This window comes from Diabrotica virgifera, chromosome 2 (genome assembly GCF_917563875.1).
Source record: "Diabrotica virgifera virgifera chromosome 2, PGI_DIABVI_V3a".
Lineage (NCBI taxonomy): Eukaryota > Metazoa > Arthropoda > Insecta > Coleoptera > Chrysomelidae > Diabrotica > Diabrotica virgifera.
The window spans coordinates 269,323,105-269,336,169 of NC_065444.1; positions in this window are offsets into that span (position 1 = coordinate 269,323,105).

Sequence of the window (13,065 nt, forward strand, 5' to 3'; positions counted from 1 at the left end):
TTTTATGTAGACGTGTTTGTACCAACAGTGCATAGAATTCACCCTAATGTAACCTGTGCCCAGGGACTAATTCACCCATTTATCAAAAACGCACCCCTTTAAATGGTAGCACTCCGCGGTTTTTTCATATATAGAGATTCATTGACCATATGAAATAATAAAACCCCGTTAACGTTGTAGTTCCTTTCTATAGTACATAATCAATAGCCTATCAGATTTAAATAATTATTTGTTATTAGTTTAATAATGAATTTATTTGTATCTGGGACTTTCCTCTTTTCTTTATTTAAGTTAAATTAAATTAAGTAATATTAAATTAAGGTGATTAATTTAATTAAACTCTGTAAAACGAAAAAGTGTTGTAAAGTAAAAAAAATCAACCAAATCAATCATAACACATTTACTTCAGTGTACTTCACAAACAAAATAGCAAGCACAGATTATTTTGGTTGTCTCTCACCAATTATCCCACCTCCCTCAAGAATTTCCATAAACTTGTTAACCTTTATAACATTCTCCGTCTACTCCACCATATCCCGTTAGCATAACTTGATCAAGACATCATGTTAATGAATACTCATGAAGTAGCTCCTTGTAGCCGAATGTAAGTACGACACGTTATCATTGCATGACTACAGACGGCATACATGTGCATTTGCATGTTATGCTTGGGGGAAGTTTGTTGCCGCCCCCGATTGTACATGCATATGTATTTGTCTGCTGTCTTCAATATTGGCTTGATCTTAGGGATCTTTAGCATCTTTTACAACCAGACATTGTTCTAACTCTGGTTTTTATTTGTAGCATTTAGTGACTTGTAACCGTTGACCTGAAGATGCTCTGCATATATTATAGAGAGCGAAACCGGTCGTCGGAAGTTACAATAAATGATTGAGAGTACGTCTGTTTTTTACTTCATTCAAAATGAACTCTCACATGCAACCCATTCAACATTTAAAAAAAAATCCTGTAATAATTATTTAACTTTTAAATCTTATCAAGTACTTTTCTTTGTCACAGTTTCTCTTCAGTGCAAAGTTTCCCATCATTCCCAATATAGAATTAAAATTAATACCTAGTTTTAATTTAGTTAACCAAGGAAAGAAATAATAAACCTCAGAAATCCAAACTTTTGTAAGTTGCGAAAGTTTCGCAGTTAGAGAAGTTGATACTTACTAAAGAAACTTTATTTTCTCGCCTTAAAGATGTAAGCTTGTTAATTTTTCGAAAATCAGAATTTCAACTTGCGAAACTAAATGGTTTACTTTTGTTTAACTTGCCAGATCAAAAACTAAGGCAGAGATAAAACGGTAAACAGTTTCAAAGTAAATAATTAATTCCTCGTTTGTTTTAATAAAAATTAACCATCCTTGATAAAAAATAAGTAAACTGGTATTTACTTATACATCTTGTTCATAGACGACTAAAGACAGTGGTGGTCAACAGTAACGGGCAGTAATTAAACATTAGACTCGGTCAAACGAAAGCTTAATTTGAATAAAATCAAATACAGTGTACGAATTTCGAAAAATTGTTACAAATACAAAAGAGAACTTACAGCAATTCGCCAGGCCATGAAAAAATGAGGTTTTATCCATACTAGTTTATAGAAATAAGGAAACAAATATCCTGTTCGTGACACAACCCCCTACAGGTATGGACATCTGTAATAATAACCTATATGTTTCCTACAGCCTATTTTGATGATATACATAGTTATAAACAAAGGAAGATAAAAAAACGGTAAATTTTCGCTTTTTTCGTCTATTACCAAAAAGTTAGGCATTTTAAACAAATTTGAGAGTAAGAAACTTATAAATCGTAAAAAAAACTTCAATATGGCTTCGCTGAATATGTCTATCCTTATTGGTTGCTTAGAAAATTGCAAAATAAATCATAAATTTTGAGTTTTTATAAATATTCATAACTTATGTAAAAAATTAACTTAGAACCTTCGTGTTACACGGAATGCTGAGACTTCTGGTGCTTAAATCATATTTTAAATTTCAAAGCAATTGGTAAAATAGTTTAAAAGTTATTTAATTTGTTTATCCCAAATTAATTTTTTTTGCAACATTATCAGTCTGAAAATTATGAAGTTACAGAAATACTTTGGATAGTTTATGAAAGAAGAAGATTTACACTATTCATTTAATTTAAAAAAAATGACAAACAATAATTCTAAAAAATTACAACAAATTAAACAATGGGATAAACAAATTAAATACTTTTAAACTATTTACCCTTAATTGCTTTGAAATTTAAAATGTAATTTAAGTACAAGAAGTCTCAGCATTCCGTGTAATAAGAAGGTTCTAACTTAATTTTTACATAAGTTATGAACATTTATAAAATCTCAAAATTTATGAGTTATTTTGCAATTTTCTAAGCAACAAATAAGGAAAGAAATATTCAGAGAACGCCATATTGAAGTTTTTTATAAGATTTATGAGTTTCTTATTCTCAAATTTGTTAGAATGCTTCACGTTTTAGTAATAGACGAAAAAAGCGAAAATTTGCCGTTTTTTGATCTTCATATGTTTATAACTATGTATATCATCAAAATAGGCTGCAGGAAACATATTGGTTATTAATATAAATGTCCATAGTACTCGGACGTACTACAACGTACTAAAAAAATTTGATTTCGGCCTGGAGGGGGATGTGTCACGAGAAAAATCTTATTTCTCTGAACTATACAAGCAAATTTGTAATTATCACCGATTCAATGACCGTCTCACTTGGAATAAAATAGCTAAGTATAGACAACTCAAACTATATTTCTCAAAATCAAAGAAGAAAATTATAGCCTTATCCACAGGCTCAACAATAAGATATTCAAAAAAAAAAAAAAAGAAAGACTAAGTTTTAACCTAATAAAAATATTTGTAAATTAAATATTTTTAAAAGATTTTTAATTGAAAAACTTTATTGGCCCATTTCCTGGTGACAACCTCCAAGGCTTCTACAATATGCAAGCCAAATGGATGCTGCAGTGAAGACTAAAGGGAAGGAATTCTACACTATGCAATTCACAACCCCCGTCTGCAGCGTGGTAAAGTTCCAACGGAAAATGGACCTAGTTACTCTATAGGAGTAATACTAATATAAAAATAAAAATAAAAATGTATACCATTTTTATTCATTCAGTTGCGGTGCGAAACCAAAACTGTCTTAATTTTTACTCAGATCAGAGAGTGCAGCCAGCACTCCTATCGACGATTTCACCTCTTGTTAGAGGTTCATCAGAGACTGCATAGGCTGCATTTCTCTGGCCCAGGTAAAAATCTTCGACATATCCATCTCCCACCGCAACTGACGAGATGGTAGTAGGTGCCTAGCGGCATCTGCTAAATAAAAGACTAAGTTTTTCAACCTAATAAAAATATTTGTAAATTAAATATTTTTAAAAGATTTTTAATTGAAAAACTTTATTGGCCCATTTCCTGGTGACAACCTCCAAGGCTTCTACAATATGCAAGCCAAATGGATGCTGCAGTGAAAACTAAAGGGAAGGAATTCTACACTATGCAATTCACAACCCCCGTCTGCAGCGTGGTAAAGTTCCAACGGAAAATGGACCTAGTTACTCTATAGGAGTAATACTAATATAAAAATAAAAATGTATACCATTTTTATTCATTCAGTTGCGGTGCGAAACCAAAACTGTCTTAATTTTTACTCAGATCAGAGAGTGCAGCCAGCACTCCTATCGACGATTTCACCTCTTGTTAGAGGTTCATCAGAGACTGCATAGGCTGCATTTCTCTGGCCCAGGTAAAAATCTTCGACATATCCATCTCCCACCGCAACTGACCATTTGGCTTGCATATTGTAGAAGCCTTGGAGGTAGGTTGAAAAACTTAGTCTTTTATTTAGCAGATGCCGCTAGGCACCTACTACCATCTCGTCAGTTGCGGTGGGAGATGGATATGTCGAAGATTTTTACCTGGGCCAGAGAAATGCAGCCTATGCAGTCTCTGATGAACCTCTAACAAGAGGTGAAATCGTCGATAGGAGTGCTGGCTGCACTCTTTGATCTGAGTAAAAATTAAGACAGTTTTGGTTTCGCACCGCAACTGAATGAATAAAAATGGTATACATTTTTATTTTTATATTAGTATTACTCCTATAGAGTAACTAGGTCCATTTTCCGTTGGAACTTTACCACGCTGCAGACGGGGGTTGTGAATTGCATAGTTTAGAATTCCTTCCCTTTAGTCTTCACTGCAGCATCCATTTGGCTTGCATATTGTAGAAGCCTTGGAGGTTGTCACCAGGAAATGGGCCAATAAAGTTTTTCAATTAAAAATCTTTTAAAAATATTTAATTTACAAATATTTTTATTAGGTTGAAAAACTTAGTCTCTTATTTAGCAGATGCCGCTAGGCACCTACTACCATCTCGTCAGTTGCGGTGGGAGATGGATATGTCGAAGATTTTTACCTGGGCCAGAGAAATGCAGCCTATGCAGTCTCTGATGAACCTCTAACAAGAGGTGAAATCGTCGATAGGAGTGCTGGCTGCACTCTCTGATCTGAGTAAAAATTAAGACAGTTTTGGTTTCGCACCGCAACTGAATGAATAAAAATGGTATACATTTTTATTTTTATATTAGTATTACTCCTATAGAGTAACTAGGTCCATTTTCCGTTGGAACTTTACCACGCTGCAGACGGGGGTTGTGAATTGCATAGTGTAGAATTCCTTCCCTTTAGTCTTCACTGCAGCATCCATTTGGCTTGCATATTGTAGAAGCCTTGGAGGTTGTCACCAGGAAATGGGCCAATAAAGTTTTTCAATTAAAAATCTTTTAAAAATATTTAATTTACAAATATTTTTATTAGGTTGAAAAACTTAGTCTCTTATTTAGCAGATGCCGCTAGGCACCTACTACCATCTCGTCAGTTGCGGTGGGAGATGGATATGTCGAAGATTTTTACCTGGGCCAGAGAAATGCAGCCTATGCAGTCTCTGATGAACCTCTAACAAGAGGTGAAATCGTCGATAGGAGTGCTGGCTGCACTCTCTGATCTGAGTAAAAATTAAGACAGTTTTGGTTTCGCACCGCAACTGAATGAATAAAAATGGTATACATTTTTATTTTTATATTAGTATTACTCCTATAGAGTAACTAGGTCCATTTTCCGTTGGAACTTTACCACGCTGCAGACGGGGGTTGTGAATTGCATAGTGTAGAATTCCTTCCCTTTAGTCTTCACTGCAGCATCCATTTGGCTTGCATATTGTAGAAGCCTTGGAGGTTGTCACCAGGAAATGGGCCAATAAAGTTTTTCAATTAAAAATCTTTTAAAAATATTTAATTTACAAATATTTTTATTAGGTTGAAAAACTTAGTCTTTTATTTAGCAGATGCCGCTAGGCACCTACTACCATCTCGTCAGTTGCGGTGGGAGATGGATATGTCGAAGATTTTTACCTGGGCCAGAGAAATGCAGCCTATGCAGTCTCTGATGAACCTCTAACAAGAGGTGAAATCGTCGATAGGAGTGCTGGCTGCACTCTCTGATCTGAGTAAAAATTAAGACAGTTTTGGTTTCGCACCGCAACTGAATGAATAAAAATGGTATACATTTTTATTTTTATTTTTATATTAGTATTACTCCTATAGAGTAACTAGGTCCATTTTCCGTTGGAACTTTACCACGCTGCAGACGGGGGTTGTGAATTGCATAGTGTAGAATTCCTTCCCTTTAGTCTTCACTGCAGCATCCATTTGGCTTGCATATTGTAGAAGCCTTGGAGGTTGTCACCAGGAAATGGGCCAATAAAGTTTTTCAATTAAAAATCTTTTAAAAATATTTAATTTACAAATATTTTTATTAGGTTGAAAAACTTAGTCTTTTATTTAGCAGATGCCGCTAGGCACCTACTACCATCTCGTCAGTTGCGGTGGGAGATGGATATTTCGAAGATTTTTATCTGGGCCAGAGAAATGCAGCCTATGCAGTCTCTGATGAACCTCTAACAAGAGGTGAAATCGTCGATAGGAGTGCTGGCTGCACTCTCTGATCTGAGTAAAAATTAAGACAGTTTTGGTTTCGCACCGCAACTGAATGAATAAAAATGGTATACATTTTTATTTTTAATAAGATATTCCTTTCATCTGTGTACCTTACCATATGGGAATAAGTGACAAGTGGATTTCTTGACAAGCGATGCGATAATCAACCAAGATATTACTCTCATAAAACAAATACCTTGAAATGATCAGAAAGTAAACATCAAAGGCCACATCTAAAGAGCGGGTAAACTACTAGGGATCACATTGCTAACAAACTCATAGAATGTTTAGGTCCTGTTACTCCTGTTCCAGGATTCGTCTGCATTCTGATCTGTTTGTTTTTATTTTTTTTTTATTTTTAAGGTTGTGATATAATTTCTATGTATTCTTTGTATTTCAGCTCCAGCCTTCCTCTTGCTCTCATAAAAAAGATAACAATGATTTGCTTCTATCAAAAAGAAGATTACAATGATTTGCTATGTTAAATTAAAAACAAGCTGAAAATGCGAGCAATATCATAACGAAAACTTTGTTTATTTACGTATTTTAATTCATAATATGAAAAATTGCTATGAAAAGTTGTTTAGAATTAAAAATTATGTTTTAATGTGCAATTATATCACTCTAATTTACATGTGGACTATAAAGGTACTTTACTCTTGATTAAAATTCATATTTTTTATTTACCTCGTATAAAATTAATAAAATTTGATATATGATGGTTGCATCATAAATCGTAGACCATAAAGAGTTTTTTTATGAAGAATAACTTTTTTTCTTCAAATTAAAAATAAAAGAGTTATAAATGAAAATGTTGTTGGTATCCATAATAATTTGAGAAAAACCTTTAAATATTTTTCCATTAGAAGGATGCAATTGCACATATCAGACCATAATTTTTTATTCCAAAGAACATTTCATATACTTAGTCGGTTCGCTAAACTCAGACACAACTGGCTAGTGATTTTAGTCAGTAATTTTGACAATTTGGCAAAAAAATAATTACTAAATAGGTAATAATTACTAAATAATTAGTAATTTTGCCAAAATTGGCAAAAACCAAAAAAAATACCTACTAAAAGCACTAGCCAGCTGTGTCTGAGTTTAGCCAACCGACTATAATAACAATTTTCATTTCATAACAAATGGAACAGTCAATTTATCATTAGGTACTCCCATGAAAAGGGAGGCCGGATACTCGCATAAACGTTCTTAAAGTTGTTAATTAATTATTGCTTTCAAAATATACTTAAATTGTATTCTTGAACATCTTATTTATTTTATATAATAATTAAATTCACTATCAAATGTCATTGAGATTTTTTTATGAATACTTAATTTAAAAGATAAAGTTTTCAATCCTAATAGCAACATTAATTATATTGAAAAATATTAAAAATATTACTAAAAGATTTTTAAATTGAAAACTTATTGGTTCATTTCCCTGGAAACTGGCAAAATAATATACATTTTTACTTAATTTAAAATTTAGTTTGACATTCACGAAGTGTCAAACTCAAATATAAATAATCTATGATTTGCTTAACAAATTCAGATTAAAAACTAGCCTACTTACTAGCAACGATTTCAGCTGACGTTTAGTGTGTCGGCAGAAAATAAAAGGATTGTGACGTCACATTTTAGATTTTGAGGTCGATTATCTCGAAAGACGGTTAGAGATATCGAAATGCCGTTTTCATATTTGGATTCAGATGACAAAACTACATAAGAATCCATTGATAAATCTGCTCCAAGTATTGCAGGAGCGGCAACGCAATAACACACAGACTTTGCGAATTTATAAACGAAAAGTTTTCGTTGAATAAACTCGCAGATTTAAACATAGTTTACTATTTCTATTGGAAATAAGCCACAATTTTTGCTTCAAAATATAGTTATTTTGACTTTTCGGTTTCTACATCGGAACTTGGTTTTCAAAATACAAAACATCAATAACAAATTTTATTTTTGGTACTTGGTAAAAAAATTCTTCTAATAATTTAATTTTATCTGACTCATCCATGTTGACAATTCAGACATAATTTATACATTTTAAAGTAAATGACTTTAACCTTTAACTACCCGCGCATCAATTTATAACATAACTACACGCGTGGCGTACTTTATAAGCCACAAGGAAATACACTTAAAAACAGCGGATTTGTTTATTATTTTTTGAAAAAATACGCTTAGTTGTTTGTTATAAACCTTATTCGACATCAGTGAATACTTGGAGTTCCTTCTCAGTAAAACCAATTGGGATTTATAACTAGAATCATGGAATAACTGGATTCCATGATAAATAAAATTACTAATAACAAATTTTTCGAAATGTGATTTTTTACAGGAGAAAAAGTATTGTTTATTAAGAAAAATATATTTTGTGCCATAATGACTAAAAAAACAATTAAAATATGTACTTATATTACTACTTATATTAATATAATCGTGGAGTATATTGTCCACCACCGGAAACAACACATAATAAACTGTAAATTACGATATTTCCAGAACGCCGATTATAACGAAACTAAAACCAAATTGTAAATCACATTCCAGTGATAGGTTAGAGAGATAAACAAGGTCAAAAATTAAATTTTTAAATATATTTGGAGTAGAATTCTTATATCTGGCGTACAAAATACGCCAGCGCGTGTAGTTGAAGGTTAAAATGATATTATCAATATTTTTGGTATTCTTTAAAGTTGATTTTATGTAATCGAATGAACTACAGTAGGAAAAATGAAAGAATACCCATGAACGAACACATAAAACACGCTGTATTTTCCTGTCACCGTGTCATACAAAAAATTGGCCAGCGCAAGTACATGTAATAATTGTTATTACATGTACTTGCGCTGGGCAATTTTCTTTGTGACACGGTGACAGGAAAATACAGCGTGTTTTACATGTTCGTTCATGGGTATTCTTTCATTTTTTCGACTGTATCTTCCCATCAAGTCATCCTAGGAACGCAAGTATTATTAAATAATATTGGCAATATCATTTTAAAGTCATCTACTTTAATTTAACTCAACCACTAGATATAAGTAATCAAATATATTATGTGAATTATTATTAAACTTAAAAAATTGTATTATCATAAATATCTAATATTTCAAAAAAGTAGTCTTGTAATAAAGTAATTCATGTTCTAAAATTAAGTAAAGCTATAAATTCTCACTATTTAAAAAAAACAGTAACAAAAAGAGCTTCAATTAATGCAGTATGCAAAATTTTTTGGAAACATTCTGACGATGAAAATTACTAGAATATCATTATGTATCTATCTATTGTTAGTAATAATCAAAATTAAATAAATTCAAGTTTATATAAAACCACACTCTTTTAATTGAATTTTCAATATCATTTGAAAAATACTTTAATATTCTAAAAGAAAATCGGAACCTGCTTAATAAACAAGTCAATAATGACACAAGAAATAAAAGAAATATTAAGTGTCGAAAAAAGATTTTTCGTTAAATTTAATTAATTACTAATTTAATAAAATAATTACATGGTCTGCAAATAGTTGTTATTAATGAATAGTCCTCATAGTTCTAATTATTTTATTATTCATTCCAGTATATTCGAATCATTCGAATATTCTATTATTCATTTCCAAATCGAAACAGTATTTTTAAGAATCAAACCTAAAAAATCTATAAATTAAAAAAATTTGAAAACTTTCATGAAATCGGATTACGTAACTATAATATCTATATCATTACCTAAATCAGAATAAGTTTTTCTAAAGTTATTCTATATTCTATACAATATCATAGCAAAGAAAATTGGATGGTTGCTAAAAGATGTCCCGAAATTGAAAATTATTATTATTGTTTAAAAAGGTCCTCTATACAATGACCAACAACCACTTATAATGTGCGGAAATCAACAAATACATTGTATAATATGTTTTATTGCTAATCATTATTGTGAACAGTTTAAAAACAAAGTTTTTGATAATCAAAATTTCCACGAAAACAAAAATTCTCGGACAATCGAAAATATTGGCCAAACCTGTTTGTACTCAGTACTAGACAATATCTCAAAAGAGTCTGTCTATAAACACGATGCGACAAAATAAGCTAATCCTCATTTATTAGATTTCTCAAAATTTCGAAACAAGTAACACAAAGAAATCATACTCAAAATGAATCTTTCACAGTATTTCTTGCAGTCGATACATTAGTTAAAATATAACTCCAAGAATTTTAAACAGTTCTCCAAATACTTTATAATAATTATCAGGCTATTGATTATGTATTTTAGAAAGAAACTACAACGTTAACGGGGTTTTATTGTTTCATGTAGTCAATCTTCTTCTTCTACGGCACTACAGCCCAATTGAGCCTTGGCCTCCTTTATTTTTTGCCTCCACCCTTGCCTGTCTGTGGCTGCTCTTCTCCATACACGGACTCCTAAAAGGGCTTGTGCGTCGCTGTTTACTGTGTCTTCCCAGCGCTTTCGTGGCTTCCCAACCGGTCTCTTTCCCTGCATTCTAGCATTCAGTGCTCGTTTTGGTAGCCTATCCTCTCCCATTCTTATCACATGTCCGGCCCATTGCAATCTTTGTAATCTAATGAAGTCTGACAGGGGCGTTTTCTTATAAAGTTGATAAAGCTCGTTGTTGTATCGACTTCTGAAGATTCCGTTTTCCCTCACAGGTCCTAGTATTCTCCTAAGTCATGTAGTCAATGGACCTCTAAATTTGAAAAACCCGCCGAATGCTACCATTTAAAGGGGTGCGTTTTTGAGAAAGGGGAAAGGGGTGAATTAGTCCCTAGGCACAGGGCGAATTAGGGTGAGTTCTATGTACTTTTGGTACAAACACGTCTACAGGAAAGTTGTTCCAGGTTAAATTTACTATCGAAATGACACATTTTAAAGGCAAAAATATTTTTTATACAAAAATATATTTAAAAGAAAAGCAAGAAAAAATCACGAAAGATGGTAATTTTGTTTTTTACCCATTGACTTTTTTCCACGGGGATATAGGTATAGGGGGCCGGCGTAGCGCAGGTGGTAGTGTGCTTGCCTCGCATGCCGGTGGTACGGAGTTCAAATCCTACCGCCGGCAAGAACAACTAGACATTTTTAAAAAATGTCTATAGGCTCCAGGTCGACTCAGCCTGAATAAAATGAGTACCTTGGGTAAAACCAGGGGTAATAATAGGCGGTTGAAGCGTAGCACTGGCCCTGTTACCTTCCTTGTATACCGTAGGCCCTAGATATAGCAGACTACCCTGCTATACTCCCAAAGCCGCGTGCGGTATAAAACGGGAGACTACTATATAGGTATAGGCATTTCTTCACAGAAAAAAAAACTTCCGTCCTTCCTCTTTAAAATGACGTTTGGTATATGTCTCTAAGAGTTACATTTTCCAAGTTCGCCACTCACAGCGATTTTGGCCCATTTTTCTTGTTACTTCTTAAACATTGTTCTGTAACTTTTTTCTACGTAGCTTTAGGTATATTCAATGTTGCATTTAATAGGAAGAAACGTCAATTACCTTTAAAATGGTGTATTGTAAAAGTCTGTATGACTATTTTTAAGCAAGATATGGTTGTTCGAAATTTTATACTTTTAATGATTTTTGATATATTTTACGATTGTTTTTAAATTTCTCATTAAAACTTTTTCATTGTATATTTAGGTATATACATTGTACAATAAAAAAAGAAAGCGTTTTTTCTTTACTTTAAAATGATGTATTCTAAAAAATTCTAGAACTATGTTTAAAAAAGATATGACAACAAAAGACAACAAAACTGTAATATACAAAACCGAAAATTACCAGCTAAAAAAATGTTTATACAAAGTGATCAAAACTTTTTTGTGTAAAACTTACCTAAAATACATTTAATAATAAGTTTCAACAATAATAAATGTTCAGCAACAAAATTTTTTTTAGCTCTTATACAGTATGTCTGCATAACTTGGAACCTATTGATAACTTTTTTATTATCAGTTTTACGAAAAAAAGTTATTCTTTATAAAATACTCTGCATCGTATATAATAATTTAAGATGCAATCATCAAATATAAAATTTAATTAATGTTATACGAGGTATGTCAAAAAATATGAATTTCACTCAAGAGTAAAGTACCTTTACATTTCACAATATCGAAAATTGTTATTAAGAAAAGTTGTTTGGAATTAAAAAATTTGTTTTAGTGTTCAATTACATCCTTCTAATTAAAATATTGTGAATAATAATGTGAATAACCCTTAAGAAAAATTCATATTTTTTACATACCTCGTATAAAATTAAAAAAGTTTGATATCTGATGATTGTATCTTAGATTTTATACCAGGGAGAGCATTTTATGAAGAATAACTTTTTTTCGTAAAAGTGATAATAAAATAGTTATCATAATTGTAATAAAATGATGATAAGTATCCGTAATTTGAGAAAAAATTGAATTTTTATTTTCGATTAGAATGATGTAATTGTATATCTAGACATAGTTTCTAATTTCAAACAACTTTTCATAATAGTATTTTATGATATTCTGGAATATAAAGGTATCTACTTTACTCTTTAACGAAATTCATATTTTTGACATAACTCGTATAAAATTGATAAAATTTGATATCTGATGGTTGAGTTTTAGATTTTTGACTATCCAGAGCATTTTATTAGGAATAACTTTTTTTTCTTAAAATTGATAATAAAAAAGTTTTCCATGTGGTTCCTAGCGACGCAGACACACTGTATAAGAGCTTCTGTATAAGAATTTTCAAATTGCAATGCCATATTCGGATTCAGCATAATCAAAAACAAAATAGAAACATATTTGATCAAAGTAAAATAATGAATTTATCGATATTTTTAAAATTATTTATACAAAACAATTGTTATTGTTTAAACAATTAATAAATAATTAGCGGCCAAATCTGCGAGTAGAACTTTTTACTTTAGCATGTATATAAACTAACAAAAAAAGTTTTAGAAAAATATAAGCTTGTTTGAATTTTTCCGAAACAATGCATGTTTTCGTTCTAATTGCACTCCTCTATAAATATTTTTAC